Source organism: Leopardus geoffroyi, chromosome A3, assembly GCF_018350155.1.
Source record: "Leopardus geoffroyi isolate Oge1 chromosome A3, O.geoffroyi_Oge1_pat1.0, whole genome shotgun sequence".
In the NCBI taxonomy this organism is placed as follows: domain Eukaryota; kingdom Metazoa; phylum Chordata; class Mammalia; order Carnivora; family Felidae; genus Leopardus; species Leopardus geoffroyi.
The window spans coordinates 105,551,529-105,567,605 of record NC_059336.1 but is presented as its reverse complement, the minus strand read 5'-3'; the positions used below and the strand labels follow the sequence as shown (position 1 = coordinate 105,567,605).

At 41.2% G+C, this 16,077-nt stretch overlaps 1 protein-coding gene across 3 annotated transcripts in view; it reads right to left on the bottom strand.

The window, feature by feature from the left end:
• The window catches only part of KCNG3 (potassium voltage-gated channel modifier subfamily G member 3), an 84,561-nt gene that overhangs the window by 66,875 nt on the left and 1,609 nt on the right, over nt 1–16,077 (bottom strand). The gene's annotated exons all lie outside the window — the stretch shown is intronic.

Sequence of the window (16,077 nt, the reverse complement as noted above, 5' to 3'; positions counted from 1 at the left end):
GTGTCTCTCAAAATAAATAAATATACTTTAAAAAAAATTATCTAATGAGTCCAAATACTGTAGTGTTTTGATACAACCCATCAACTTTCAATTAAAAAATACACTAACAAACCCTCCTTTAACAGAAATTTTACACTGTTACTTTTTCTCATAGAACTTTTATTTCCAGGAGGCCTGGGTGGCTCAGTCAGTTAAATGTCCAACTTCGGCTCAGGTCATGATCTCATGGCTTGTGAGTTCAAGCCTAACATCGGGCTCTGTGCTGACAGCTTGGAACCTGAAGCCTGCTTGAGATTCTGTGTTTCCCTCTCTCTTTTTCCCTCCCCCACTCATGCTCTGTCTCTGTCCCTCAAAAATAAACATTAAAAAAAAAAAAAACTTATATTTCCATTCCACTTCTCTCACATAATTTTGCTCTGATGTGATATATTTCTAACGCTTGAAAAAATTTAAACATACTATTATACACCTAAATGCTTATATCTTAATTTTCATTGAATCTATAATTTCCTGTAATCTGTGTTAAATTCGTTATCATTACAAAGTTCAACATGTAATTAATTAAGCATAAAGTAAAATTTTATTTGAACTGCATCTTTTAATGAAATTGATACGTTTCTTTCCTTTTCAATTAGTTTATGTCCTTTTAGCATTTGGATTTTTTTTTTTTAATGTTTATTCATTTTCTGAGAGAGACAGAGCATAAGTGGGGGAGGGGCAGAGAGAGAGGGAGATAGAATCTGAAGCAGGCTCCAGGCTCTGAGCTGTCAGCACAGAGTTGGACACGGGACTTGAACTCACAAGCCACAAGACCATGACCTGAGCCGAAGTCAGATGTTTAACCGACTGAGCCACCCAGGGGCCCCAGCAGTTGGATATTTTAATTCAAATTAATACAGGAGTATTTCCTCCAATTGGTAGAATGACATAGATCAGCATCATTTCTAATCCTATTTTTGTTTTTACACATAAAATGGCTGAGAATCCTTATTTACTTAAACAAGTAGAGGAAAATGGAAGAAGTTGTATTATAGGAATGTTATTCTTTTACCTCCTTCCAAGTATATGTAAAAAAAAAAAAAGCACATTCTGATCTATTATCATCTATCATCAATAATTCTTTTCACAGGGGCACCTGGCTGGCTCCGTCAGAAGGGCATGCGACTCTAGATCTCAAGGTTGTGAGTTCAAGCCCCACACTGGGTATAGAGATTACTTAAAAATGAAATCTTTAGGGCCACCTGGGTGGCTCAGTCAGTTAGGTGTCCAACTCTTGATTTCAGCTCAGATCATGATCTCATGGTTTGTGAGTTTGAGCCCTGAGGTGGGCTCTGGGCTGACAGTGTGGAGCCTACTTCAGATTCTCTCTCTTTCTGCCCTTCCCCTCCCAAAATAAACATGATAAAAATGAAATCTTTTTAAAAAAAAATTTTTTTTTTCAACGTTTATTTATTTTTGGGACAGAGAGAGACAGAGCATGAACGGGGGAGGGGCAGAGAGAGAGGGAGACACAGAATCGGAAACAGGCTCCAGGCTCTGAGCCATCAGCCCAGAGCCTGACGCGGGGCTCGAACTCACGGACCGCGAGATCGTGACCTGGCTGAAGTCGGACGCTTAACCGACTGCGCCACCCAGGCGCCCCTTAAAAAATTCTTTATACATCTATGTAGTATTTCTATTGAGAAGTTTTGACTTGAATATAATTATGAAAGCATCAGACAAGTTCAAATTCAGGGACATCTATAAAGCAACTGGCCTAGAGTCTCCAAAATCATCACTGTTAAGTAATATCCAGGGGCACCTGGGTAGCTCAGTTGGTTGAACATCCATCCGACTCTTGATTTCGGATCAGCTCATGATCCCAGGGTGGTGGGATGGAGCCCTGCTCTGTCTGTCTCTTATCCTGATTGTGATCATTGTTTTGTTAGATGGGAAAATGTCCTTGTTTTTAGAAGGTATGTGCAGAAGTATTTAGGGATGAAGTGTCAAGATGTTTGCAACCAACTCGCAAATTTTCCAGCCAAGTATAATAATTACAGATACAGAGAGGCTGTTCTTTGTATTATTCTTGCAACTTTCCTATAGGCTTGATATTTATAAAATTAAAAATTGGAAAAAATTGTTTTTAATAATCTACTGTAAAGTCAATTATGTTCTTCAAATTTGCTGAAAGCAAAATTGACCATCACCTAATTTGCAAAAGGATTCATTGCACCTCATTAGAATCACTCACTTTCACACTTCCTGGGAGGTACTGCATTAAAAGAAACATTTAGAGGGGAGGGTGGGTGATGGGTATTGAGGAGGGCACCTTTTGGGATGAGCACTGGGTGTTGTATGGAAACCAATTTGACAATACATTTCATATATTGAAAAAAAAGAAAGAAAGAAACATTTAGACCAAGATGTATTCAGCGGCTGCCAGATACACCAGTTACTCCTCAGCTTTAAGGCACCAGTTCTAAATCTGATCAATATTACAGAGGGTTGAGATATTAAAATATTTCAATACATCTTTGTCAGTACAACATTTTATTTTAAAGTTCATTTGTTTTTTTATTATAAAAGTTTATTTGTTCTGAGTCCAACATGGGGCTCAAACTCCCAACCCCTAGATCAAAAGTTACACGCTCTTCCAAAAGCCAGACAGGCACCCTGTCAATACATCATTTCAAATGAAATATTTATATCTTACTATGTGCTTTAAGTATGTTTTCATCAAAACCTCGCAACTGCACACTTATTCAGCTTTTGGAACATGCCTGCCATGTAACTGAATCTGCAAAGTCAATCCTCACTGTGAAACCAATCATTCAAATCAGATGTACTTTCTTAAGGAACAGATTTCTTTTTTTCAGTTCAAATGATGTGTAAATGCATTTCCCTATGACAACCCTCTCCACTTTTGAATTCTAAGACAAAAAGAGAGAAAAAGGAAGGGAGAGAGAGAAGGAGGGAAGGAGACAGAAGGAGGGAGAGATAGAGAATTGAAATATATATATAACAGCTGAATTTTTCATATCTGTTCCTGCATTTGGTATATCATACTATGTTGTTTTATTTATTTAGAGAGAAAGCACATGCACCAGCAAGGGAAAGCCAGAGGGAGATGGAGAGAGAATCTTAAGCAGGCTCAGCACACAGCCTGATGCAGGGCTTGATTCCATGACCGACTGTGAGATCATGACCTGAGCCAAAATCAAGAGTCAGATGCCCAACCGATTGAGCCACCCAGGCACCCCAAAAAGTGGTAGTTTCTTAAAGGTTAGCTACCATGTGGAAGCAAATCTTGTCACTGAACTTTTGATGTTCAGTTACCATAAAACCCATTAGTTCCCGGTCACTCGGGGTGGATCTTTTGCACGGTATTGTAACATCAGGTGTTGGGTCATTTAGGATGTATTGGTTCCTGAGTTATGCACATCTTCCAAATGTTAACACATTTCGTGCTATAATATTTTAAAAATCACACTTATTAATATCACTACCAATCTCATCAGAAAAGTTAAGTATTGGGAAGCTGGCAAGTGCACAGTGGCTGGTTCAAGTTTTCCAAGTGTCTAACTTTTACTTGGGAGCTCTCTTTTTTTTTATAATTTTTTTTTTTAACGTTTATTTTTGAGACAGAGAGAGACAGAGCATGAACGGGGGAGGGGCAGAGAGAGAGGGAGACACAGAATCTGAAACAGGCTCCGGGCTCTGAGCTGTCAGCACAGAGCCCGACGCGGGGCTCGAACTCACGGACCTCGAGATCATGACCTGAGCCGAAGTCGGACGCTTAACCAACTGAGCCACCCAGGCGCCCCAGGGAGCTCTCATTTTATCACTGGCAACAAACGCTGGCCATCGTTGTCCTTGAAGTGACAGACTCACCTTGTTCATTTATGAGAAAATGTCTGCTAAGGTATTCAAGTCTGAATACCACAGTTTGTCAGTCATTCTTGCAAATAACAATGTTTCGTGAAAACAGGTGCTGGTGCAGCTTGCAACTCATCCAACTGTATAAGTTCTTTCCCTCCAGACAGCCACAGGATTTCAGCATGCAGCAGAAGTGCCCGCTGCAACTTCCTGTTTCATCACGTAGAAGATGTTAAAATACATACTTAAGGGTCAGGTGTAATAAAAGCAGTAATTTCGACTACATTGCCAAGGGCATTCCTTGTGACACTTTTTTCTAACCACGAGTACACGGTGGTGGAGAACACAACAGCTACTAACACCATCTGGTGCCGCCGTCCCTTCCCCGGAGCTCTTGTGCCCGGCATTCCAGGAATGCCAGGAAGACTTAAATGACACTACACCAGAAGTGACACCCCAGGGAGCACTAGTTCTGCTCCTGCGCCTGTGTTCCCTTCTACAGCAGGACCACCTCACCTTCTCGCCATCAGTGACTCTGGTTCCTCCCCTCCCTACACAGGAAGCTACTGGATGGCAAGGGCTGTCTTGGTTATGTCTCAAGGCCAACTGAGTTACACCATATATTAATAAATAGGACTCCCTTCCTTTTTTGTTTTGTTTTTCTGTTTTTATTTTAGAGGAGAGAGAGAGAGAACTGGGGAGAGGGACAAAGGGGTAGAGAGAGAAAGAGAGAGAGAGAGAGAGAGAGAGAATATCTTAAGCAGGCTCCACACTCAGAGCAGACTTGGACTTAGGGCTTGATCCCATGACCCTGGGATCATGACCTGAGCTGAAATCGAAAGTCAGACGCTCAACCGACTGAGCCAGCTAGGCGTCCCAGGACACCTTCCTTTTCTGATATGTACTTCCCATTTCATTTCCCATAAAAATGCAGTCCCTGATTTACTAGGACCCTACCTGGTGAATCCCAGTTTTGATCATCCATCCTTTCCCCAACTACCTCTCACATTCACCAGTTCAGAGTAAATTGGTAAGTCTAAATCTGTGATCTGAAATTAATACAGACAGTCCCTAACTTATAAGTACTGGATTTCCCACCCCAACTGAAAATGCTAATAAAGTCCCTACTGTACCAGAACTCTTAGGATCGAATAATGAGCTCTGGTTAGGGGAAGTATCTTGGGAAAACAGAACAATCTGTGAGTCAGGGTGGGCCTCAGTGAGATCCAAGGGCAGCATCTGGCATCAAGCTGGTTAGAAGACAGCAGTTAGTAACCCATCCTCAACCCTCTACCGCCATCCTTACTTTACAAATGAGAACACCGAGGCTTCGAGAAGGAATGTGCCTGAGGACACACAGCTGGACAGGCTGAAACCTACGACAAGACCATTCTAGACCCAGGGCTGACAAGCTTTTTCTGTAAAGAGCCAGAGTCAACGTTTCAGGCTTTGCAAGCCAGCTAGCCTCTGTTGCAAATGTTCAAGTGTTCAACTCCACCCAAGTAGCAGGAAGCTGCCATACACAACATGTAAACAAATGAGCATGGCTGTGCACCAATAAAACTGTATTTATGGACACTGAAATCTGAATGTCAGATAATTTGCATGAGTCACAAAACAGTCTTCTTTTGATTTTTTTCCTCACCATTTTAAAAGTGTAAAAACCATTTAGCTCAGGGGCTGTACAGAAACAGGCAGCAGGCCCGAGTTGTCTGCAGGCCACAGTCTGCCCACCCTTGCTCCAGACCACCAGTCCTGCAACAGAGTGTGGGGGAACAGCAGAGCCCTGGTCATGCAATGATGTCAGACAGAGGCAAACCTGACCAATTATGACAATAGTTTTACCCAGAAAACGAAAAAGGAAACCCTGCCACGGCAACTCAGATCAACACGGCAGCTAGCAGCCTGGACCCAGGGCTCTAGGCAGCCCTTTGAGTATTAGGTGAAATGGGGGTCCTAACTGGCCTCACTGGCTCCACCCTTGCCCCCTAGAGTCTGCCCTCCATACCGGGGCCAGAGTCATCTCTTAAAATTTTTTTTTTTTAATGTTTATTTTTGAGACAGAGAGAGACAGAGCATGAATGGGGGAGGGTCAGAGAGAGAGGGAGACACAGAATCCGAAGCAGGCTCCAGGCTCTGAGCTGTCAGCACAGAGCCCGACGTGGGGCTCAAACTCACGGACCGTGAGATCATGACCTGAGCCGAAGTCAGACGCTTAACCGACTGAGCCACCCAGGCGCCCCTTAAAATTTTAAATTAAATCAGGGGCACCTGGCTGGCTCAGTCCATAGACCATCCAACTTTTGACCTCTGGGTCATGAGTTTGAGCCCCCTGTTGGGTGCAGAGATTACTTCAAAATTTTTTTTAATTCAATCAAATTATGTCTTCTGCTCAAAACCCACATTCCAATACAAATCCAAAGCCCTTACCATTTTATTTTCTCTTTTAAAAATGAAGACTGTCAAAAGTAAATCCCTTTAGCTGGTGCACCCATACAGCTCTACAAGAACTCCATTCCCCCACTGTCACTGTCACCATCACCCCCAATTCCCAACCCCTACCCCTCTGCTGTACAAAAACAGGCAACGGGCCTAAGTTGTCTGCAGGCCGCAGTCTGCTCACCCTTGTTCCAGACCACCAGTCCTGCAACAGACTGTGTGGGGGACAGCAGAGACCCTGGTCACCCCTACCTCTCTGCTTCCTTGCTGTTCCTCCAACAGACCAAGGGCACACCCCCCTCAAAGTCTGTGCTTACAATGCTCTCCGCCTGGAACTCTCTTGGCCAGATACCTTCATGGCTGCCACCTGCATCCCTCTCGGTCCTTGTTCAGACATCCACCGCCTGATTAGAGAGGCCTTTCCCGACTATGGTCCACACTCTATAAATCCCTTAATTCTGCTTTGTTTCTTCATAGCATCTATCACTATCATTATATATTTATTTATTAGAACAGATGGTTCTTGAGGGCAAGGATTCTGGTTGTTTTTTTTTGTTGTTGTTGTTTTGTTTTTTTTTTTGTTCACTGCTTATCTCCAGCCCCCAGAACAGTCCCAGATATATAGGAGTTGTTCAATAAATGTTTGTCGAACTTCATGAATAAATGAATGGAAAGCCCTAAAACCCATTTGCAAGTAAGTCCTTAAAATATAACCTACTCATAGGTTGAAGGCAACTTACAAAAACACACACTCTCGTATCAAAAATGAAAATGTGGGGCACCTGGCTGGCTCAGTTGCTGAAGCATGCAGATCTTGATCTCAGGATTGCAAGCTCAAGCCCCATGGTGGGTGCAGAGATTATACTTAATAAAATCTTTAGGGGCGCCTGGGTGGCTCAGTTGGTTAAGCATCCAACTCTTGATTTTGGCTCAGGTCATGATCTCACAATTTATGGGATCAAGTCCCGTGTTTGGCTTGACACTAAGCATGGCACCTGCTTAAGATTCTCTCTCTCTCTCTCTCTCTCTCTCTCTCTGTCTCTCTCTGTCTCTCTCTCTCCCTCCCTCCCCTTCTCTATCCCTCTCTTGCTCACGCACACTCTTGGTCTCTCTCTCTCTCTCTCTCAAAATAAATAAACATTTTAAACATAAATAAAGAAGACAAAATAAAAATCTTTTAAAAAATGAAAACACTGTTGTACCTGCATGTTTCTTTCACACGTATATAAAAAAATAAATAAATAAATAAAATAAAAAAATTAAAAAAAAATTAAAAAAAAAAAAAAAAAAGAAAAATACACACTGAAGGACTGCCCATGTGCAAGGTATTGAACTACATGTTGTGAAGAAAGAATTTCTGTTCTCAAAGAACTCGTAGACGAAAAGGGAGGTAAGACATTCACAAGCAACTCAAGAAAAGAGAGACAGTGGGAAGAGGCCCAATACAAGCAAAGGTAACGAGCTAAGGAGTTCAGTTTCCTGCTGAGGGCTCAGTCTTCATTCTCTCATTGACCCTTCTGTGTAAAATCCCCACTTAACTGAGGAGGATACAGGCCCAGAGCAGGGTAATGAATTAACTCCAGGGAGGCCTCCCAACTCGGGAGTCCTGAATTCTTAACACCATCGCCTTTTCCTTTTGACATGTTTTTGGCCTGAGAAAGTCAGATGACTGCCTCAATTACACACTTCCCTTCGCCAGTAGAGGAAAAGCTGAGGAGTCCTTCCTACTAGCAGGCAGAGAAAATCACTTAAATACATATAACTCTTCCAAACACTCCAACGAACCCACCCGTTCATGAATGAATGAATGAATTCAAACACAAATGTTTTGCCTATTGTTTCATCTGATTCATCTGCTCAGTCGAAATGCCTGGGTCCCTTTCTTAGCCATTCATGGGTTCCAGCTTTCTAACACATTTTAATACTCCTTCAAACACATCACCAAAACATAATGCTTCAAGTAGGATGCATGATGATCGATACTTGTACAACTCGGCAAATATAGTAAAATTCACTGAATTGTGTGCTTTACTTAATTTTTTTTTAAGTAGGCTCCATGCCCAGTGTGGGGTTTGAACTCATGAGTCTTCTCAGGATCAAGAGTCTTCTGCTGAACAGAGTGAACCAGCTGGGCACTCCTGAATTGTACATTTAAAAAATTTTTTTTAATTCATTTTTGAGAGAGAGGCAAACAGAGAGAGAGAGAGAGAGAGATGGAAAGAGAGAGAGAGAGAGACAGAGCATGAGTGGGGGAGGGGCAGAGGGAGACTCAGGCTCCAGGGTCTGAGCTGTCAGCATAAAGCCTGGTGCAGGGCTTGAACCCATGAACCTTGAGATCATGACCTGAGCCGAAGTCAGCCGCTTAACCAACTGAGCCACCCAGGCGCCCCATGAATTGTGCACTTTAAAGGTGAGTTCTACAGTATGTGAGTTATATCTCAATAAAGCAGTTACATATTTGGGGCTCTTGCGTGGCTCAGTCGGTTAAGCATCCAACTTCGGCTCAGGTCATGATCTCACAGTCCATGAGCTCGAGCCCCGCGTCAGGCTCTGTGCTGACAGCTCAGAATGTGGAGCCTGCTTTGGATTCTGTGTCTCCCTCTCTCTCTGCCCTTCCCCTGCTCATGCTCTCTCTCTGTCTCAAAAAAAATAAATAAATAAAAACATTTTAAAAAAAAAACTAAAAAAAAAAAAAGCTGTTACATATTTTTTTTTTTTAATTTTTTTTTTTCAACGTTTATTTATTTCTGGGACAGAGAGAGACAGAGCATGAACAGGGGAGGGGCAGAGAGAGAGGGAGACACAGAATCGGAAACAGGCTCCAGGCTCCGAGCCATCAGCCCAGAGCCTGACGCGGGGCTCGAACTCCCAGACCGCGAGATCGTGACCTGGCTGAAGTCGGACGCTTAACCGACTGCGCCACCCAGGCGCCCCATGTTACATATTTTTTAAGACATTCTTTTTTTTTTAAGTTTATTTATTTATTTTGAGAGAGAGAGAGAAAGAACAAGCTGGGGAGGGGCAAAGAAAGAGGGGGACAGAGGATCCAAAGCGGGCTCTGTGCTGAGAGGAGCAGACAGCCCAATGTGGGGCTTGAACTTAGGAACTGAGCTCATGACCTGAGCCAAAGTCAGGTGTTTAACCAACTGAGTCACTCAGGCTCCCCTTTAAAGCTGTTTTATTTTTTTAAGGTGATTATTTCCAAATGTTTTCTATTAAAATTTTATTAATATTAGCATTCTATTCATTATTAATTGCATTCGTATTGGAACAGTCACTATCACTAATAAAGAGTAGTGCTAAATTGCACTCAGTTTAGGGGAAATTTGGTAATAGCTGACAAAATTTAAAAAAAAAATTTTTTTTTAATCTTTATTTACTTTTGAGAGAGAGACAGAGACAGAGCGGGAGCAGGGGAGGAACAGAGACAGAGGGAGACAGAATCTGAAGCAGGCTCCAGGCTCTGAGCTGTCAGCATAGAGCCCAACATGGGGCTTGACCTTGCGTACCATGAGATCATGACCTGAACTGAAGTCGGACACTTAACTGACTGAGCCACCCAGGCGCCCCGACAAAAAAACTTTTTTTAAATACAATCCTCGGGGCGCCTGGGTGGCTCAGTCAGTTGAGCGTCCGACTTTGGCTCAGGTCATGATCTCACAGTCCGTGGGTTCGAGCCCCGGGTCAGGCTCTGTGCTGACAGCTCGAAGCCTGGAGCCTGCTTCGGATTCTGTGTCTCCCCCTCTCTCTGCCCCTCCCCTGCTCATGCTCTGTCTGTCTCTGTCTCAAAAACAAATAAAAATATTAACAAAAAAAAAAAAAATTTAAACACAATCCTCTTGATCCAGCGATGTCCACTTCAGAATTTATCTAACATATATACTCACACCAATTTGCAAAAAAGATATATGAAAAAGATTGTTCTTTACCACCATTTGCATTTTTGAAAAACTGGAGTCAAAACCAAACATTCCACAGTAGTATGGAGCAGGGACATGGGATCAAATGCCGGGTCACCATTTACCCACTCTGTGAGCTTAGTGCCGCTTCACCTCTCTAAATCTCACTCATAAAATGAAGATAGTAACGGTGCCACCTCACGGGATTGTTACAGGAGACTTAGATGACAAAATACATGTAAAAACTTAACAAGCGGCTAGCATATATGAACTATGAAATAAGTATTACTATGACAGCCATCACTATTACTGACAGGACAGAGGCTTGTTGACTGAACTGTGGCCCGGCCATACAATGGAACATTCTACGGGTTTTCAAAAGAACGAGGAAGATTTCTATCAACTGATAAGGAAAGAGTTCCAAGATGTGCAGACAAAAAAGCAAATTGTTAAACAACATTATAGAATGATCCCAGTTATAAATTTTTAAAAATACGTACATATAATTTATACACACGTGTGTGTGTGTGCACGCGCGCGTGTACCTACGTTTATATGGGCATTTCAGGAAAGAATACCGAGAAACTGGGTAATGGGATTGAGGAGAGAGGGGCATGTTTACGCTTCACTTCACAACACTTAGAACCATACTTCATTCCAGTGAGCAAACTTTTCACTTAAAAAAAAAATAAAATAAAAAGAACAACATTGAAAATTAATTTGCTTACTAAGGGAGAAAAAAAGCACCTTGATTAAAAAGAGTATTGACAGGGGCGCCTGGGTGGCGCAGTCGGTTAAGCGTCCGACTTCAGCCAGGTCACGATCTCGCGGTCCGTGAGTTCGAGCCCCGCATCAGGCTCTGGGCTGATGGCTCAGAGCCTGGAGCCTGTTTCCGATTCTGTGTCTCCCTCTCTCTCTGCCCCTCCCCCATTCATGCTCTGTCTCTCTCTGTCCCAAAAATAAATAAACATTGAAAAAAAAATTTAAAAAAAAAAGAGTATTGACAAAAGAAAGTTTCCACTGCATTCTAAAACTGGCAGCAGATAGAAAAACACTGTACATATATTAAAAGAAACAGTCCACTGTGCAAGAACAAAATTTAACTGAGATTCAGGGTTATGTTCAATCCTATCAGAGATCTATTAATTACCGGCTTCTGAAAATATCCACCTTATCTGCAAAGTAAAAGCACTGAGACTTTCACCTTCAGTTTCAAATATTGCTTTTTATTTTTAAAGTACTTAAAAACCTACTGAATTTATACAATATTGACCTAATAGGCAATAGAAATAATACAATTGATTTTTAAATTTCCATCACTTGGTGTTTCATTTTGATTATGTATTTCATTTTTAAAACTTGGGTTAAAAATAACACTGCAAAAAAAACTTGAACATCTTTACATCTCCTCAGATTCTCACTACCACACCACAAAGCAATACAAATTAAAGATCAAAATTCCAACATGAAGCAACTTTTAGAAATAATTTCTGAAGGACAGATTAAAATTACAGCAAGACTTTGCACCATAAAGAGATTTAAAATTCAAAAGACAACGCAACAGCTGAGATTGGCTGAGGGGACATAAGTTCAGAGGCAAAGGGGACCAAAAAGTAAAGGTGAGAAGTACTTTATATGTGACCTTTTCCTCAAAGTTCTGACTAGCATAGAGTATCCTTTTATGACACAGGCAGCCATGCTGAGTGATTTTATTTATCTATTTATTTTTGTGAGTGACAGAGCACAAGCAGGGGAAGAGAGAGAGAGAGAGAGAGAGGGGCACTGAATTCGAGGCAGCCTCCAGGCTCTGAGCTATCAGCACAGAGCCCAACGCAGGGCTCGAACCCAGGAACTGCGAGATCATAACCTGAGCTGAAGTCGGACCCTTAAGCCACCCAGGTGCCCCATGAGTGGTTTTAAAAGAGTGGGTCAGGTGCCTGGCTGGCTCAGTCATTTGAGTGTCTGACTCTTGATCTTTGCTCAGGTCACGACCTGGGGGTTCGTGAGTTAGAGCCCCATGTTAGGCTCTGAGCTGACAGTGTGAGCCTGCTTGAGATTCTGTCTCTGCCCCTCCTCCGCTCATACACATGCACTCTCTCTCTCAAAATAAAATAAACTTTAAAAATAAAAAATAAAAAAACAGAAAGAAAGAGCATATTTTCCCACACATTGCAGGCAGGAGTATAAAACGATATCATCTTTTTGAAGGGCACTTTGGAATTACCTATGCAAATTACAAATGCACATGCCCTTCGACCCTATGTCTTAACTTTCAGGAGTTTATCCTATGGATAAAAGCAAAATAATGTACATGTACAAGGATATTCATTGCAGCATTCTCTATAGATGAGACAACATAAATGTCCAAAAATTATGAGACATTCATACAGTGGAATATTATACAGCTGCATAAAATAATTGGGTAGCTCTTTATAGACTTATACAGAACAATCTCCAAGACATGTTGGTTAGTTTGAAAAGGAAGTTTCAGAAAAGTATTATTGTACTGTTTTTGTTGTGTTGTTTATAAATATATATGATATGTTTGTAAGTACATAAAATGTCTCTAAAATGACACACAAAATCAAGTAACTTTGGTTACATCTAGGGAAAAGAAGTAAATGCCCAGGAGATGGAGAAAGGCTTGCTTTTATAGCGTCTGGACTTTAAACCATTATTTATATGATTATTAATCATCTAGAACAAATCAATTTAAAAGGAACATATTCATGGGGTACGTAGGTGGCTCAGTCAGTTAAGCGTGGACTCTTGATTTCAGCTTAGGTCATGATCTCACGATTCATGAGTTTAAGCCCCATGTCGGGCTCTGTGCTGACAGTGCAGAGCCTGCTTGGGATTCTCTGTCTCTCTCTCTCTCTCAAGACAAATAAATAAACCTTAAAAAAAAAAAAGATCATATTCATACAGAAAAAACTTTCAAATTATTGATTTGGAAGACCTCTCAAGATTTCTTCCAAACTTAAGATTGTATGCTATTCTAATATTTCAAAGATTAATAAAAAGAAATCCTATGCTTATCTTTATTCCTTTTGCAAAATCACTACCTGATAAACAATCATTCCTTGATTTAACAGACTTTTTTTCTCATTCTTTTTTTTTTTTTTTTTAACGTTTATTTATTTTTGAGACAGAGAGAGACAGAGCATGAACGGGGGAGGGGCAGAGAGAGAGGGAGGCACAGAATCGGAAGCAGGCTCCAGGCTCTGAGCCATCAGCCCAGAGCCCGACGCGGGGCTCGAACTCGCGGACCGTGAGATCGTGACCTGAGCCGAAGTCGGATGCTTAACTGACTGAGCCACCCAGGCGCCCCTTTTTTTCTCATTCTTAGCACAAGATCCTGTCCTCCTCAACTAAGAGTTCCACCAGCTGAAGCCCACAGCCTTACCCCACACAGCTCTTCAATCTATGCAACAGATGATATCATCCCGGAAGGCTGTATTTTGAATTATAATATAAACAGTAGACATTTATTGTGCCGAAATAATTTTTTTTCTAAAAGATGCTGTCATAGTAAATAGTATAGAATTTAGCTGCCTTCTAGGCCTTTTCCTCTCATCTAGTTTAGAAACGAGGACATGTTTATATGAAAAAATAACTACCATGCTAGGAAGGACATTATAGATGGCAAATAAGTAGTACAAATAAGAAATCCCTCAAGAAATTCAAAAGAAAACATCACATCTACTCAGGTAGGCAGGAAAGGCTTCAAAAAAGAAACAGAATCTAAGTTGGGCTTGATGGATGATTCAATTTCGACAGGCAAGGGACTGCACAGTAAGGAACATTCGGGTGGGTTCAGGAACAAGTGAGCAGGCCAGTATGGACAAATGGAGCCGGCAAGTGACAGGGAGTACTCCTAGCTCCTGGAAGTCCAAGTACTCAGTCCCTGATGCCTGTATCCTTCCAATGCCCTGGATTAATTATGAGTCTTTCTAATATTTTCCAGAGAGATCATTTCTTCTCCATTCTTACCACCTCAGAGCAATCCTTCCCTCTGCAAAGATCTTCAAACTCATCCTCCTGTTTCCAATCTTCCCCATCCCCAGTTCGCAGTGCAAAACTCATGACCCCCATGATTTTATATACATAACCTACTTACCCCAAACCTGCCAACAGCTAACTACTGCCTACGAAATAAAATCATTATCCTTCTCCTTTGAGGCTTTCTAACATCTGCTGTGCCTCCACCTCTCACTCAATCATTGGACTCACACTCCCTAAACATAATATGCAAATTTCATGCCTATGCCCCTGCTGTTCTCTTTACCTGGAAAATTCTCCTTATTATGTTCTCAGGTGGAGCATACCTGGTTGTAAAGGTTGTGAATACAGTTTTTATAAATGACAACCACCCCCCCCCACCACTGTTGGGCAGTGCACAACCTCTGCAACCTTCCAAAGATGACTTGTTTCCATCCCCTTCCACTTTGAAGGCCAGACTGTATCCCAGAACAACTCAATTGTTAATCAATTGTGCCTCTCATTCCGACATCACCAATTTGACACCTTTTCTTTAGAAAACAACCAGGAAAAAAGTTACAATATTTGGAGTACGACCAGTGCCTTAAACAGCACATACTCAAAAAAGATGCTTGCAAATAACGACAGGATAAGTCAAGAAAGGCAGATTGTGGGTAACCCATAAAGAGCTTTGAAGGACAAGAAAAATGTTTTGGTTTTATTTGGTAGGTGCCAAATATGGTCAGATGATCAGAATGATGTTTTAAAAAGTCTAATTTCGGCAAACACAAGCAAGCAGGGTTTGAGAGACTATTGTCAAAGCACCAGCGTAGAGGCCCTGTCAGTTGGAGGAGGCCTATGGGAGGCTCCCTCTGTGACTTCCAGCCTCCTCAGCTGCTCACTCGTCCTTCAGCTTACCTGTTTGGGATTAGAGGTTGATTTTCATACCTACACTTGGAGTGTGAAGCTTAAAACTGGGCCATTAAACCAAGAAAAAACATGCTTTTGCCTGAAATATCTGGGTATCTAGGAAACAGTTCTGACTTGAATAATTATACACATACGTAAAATATATATACACAAATCAAGAATTCCTTTTCTTCCTTCACTTCTTTTGCAGACTCAGGAAGTCTAACTCAATTCTCCTGTTTCCTTTGCTAATGTAGCTTGAACTTTCACTAACCTTAGAATTCCACAATTACTAGTGAATCATTTCAAGGCTCATTGTCCTATGGTTTCCTAAAAGAATCAAGGGCATTTATGTATTTAGGTATATAAATTAATTTCATTGTACTGATGAGTACCAAATAAGTAATTCTTATCTGTAAATCAAAAACTCAGAACCTAATACATTACACACAATTAGTCTACTAATGAATTTCCTTTTAAAGCATGTATCTTGGATTTCATGCCAAGATATCACTATATCGGTAATGGACTCTGTGGTACTAGGCAATTTTATTTACCTCTTACATTAAAAAACAATCTTCACTCTCCAAAGGAAGACTATTATGTGGAACTAATGCACTGTAACATCAAGGCATATAATACCACCGGAAACATGCACATCTCTATCAGGAAAAGATTATCAGGCACAACCTAATTTTAAAAATGAATGGAAGGAGAAAAATAAATAAATAAGGAAATAAATATGAATGGCCAAGGCATCTTAAAACAGTGTCAAAGGTAAAACAGAATATACAATCTTGTGTTTGTGCCCCCAAGAGACTGTTTCCCTTCAAAGCCAACTTTACTGTTTAATTCCTCCAACCAAATATGCAAAATGAACTCACTAGCTCTAAAAACAGAAGTGTGTTATCTCTATTGAAAGGTAAACATGATCTAAGGAAAGATTAAAATATTTTCTTTTTATCCCAATAAAGTGGAAAAAAAAAAAAAA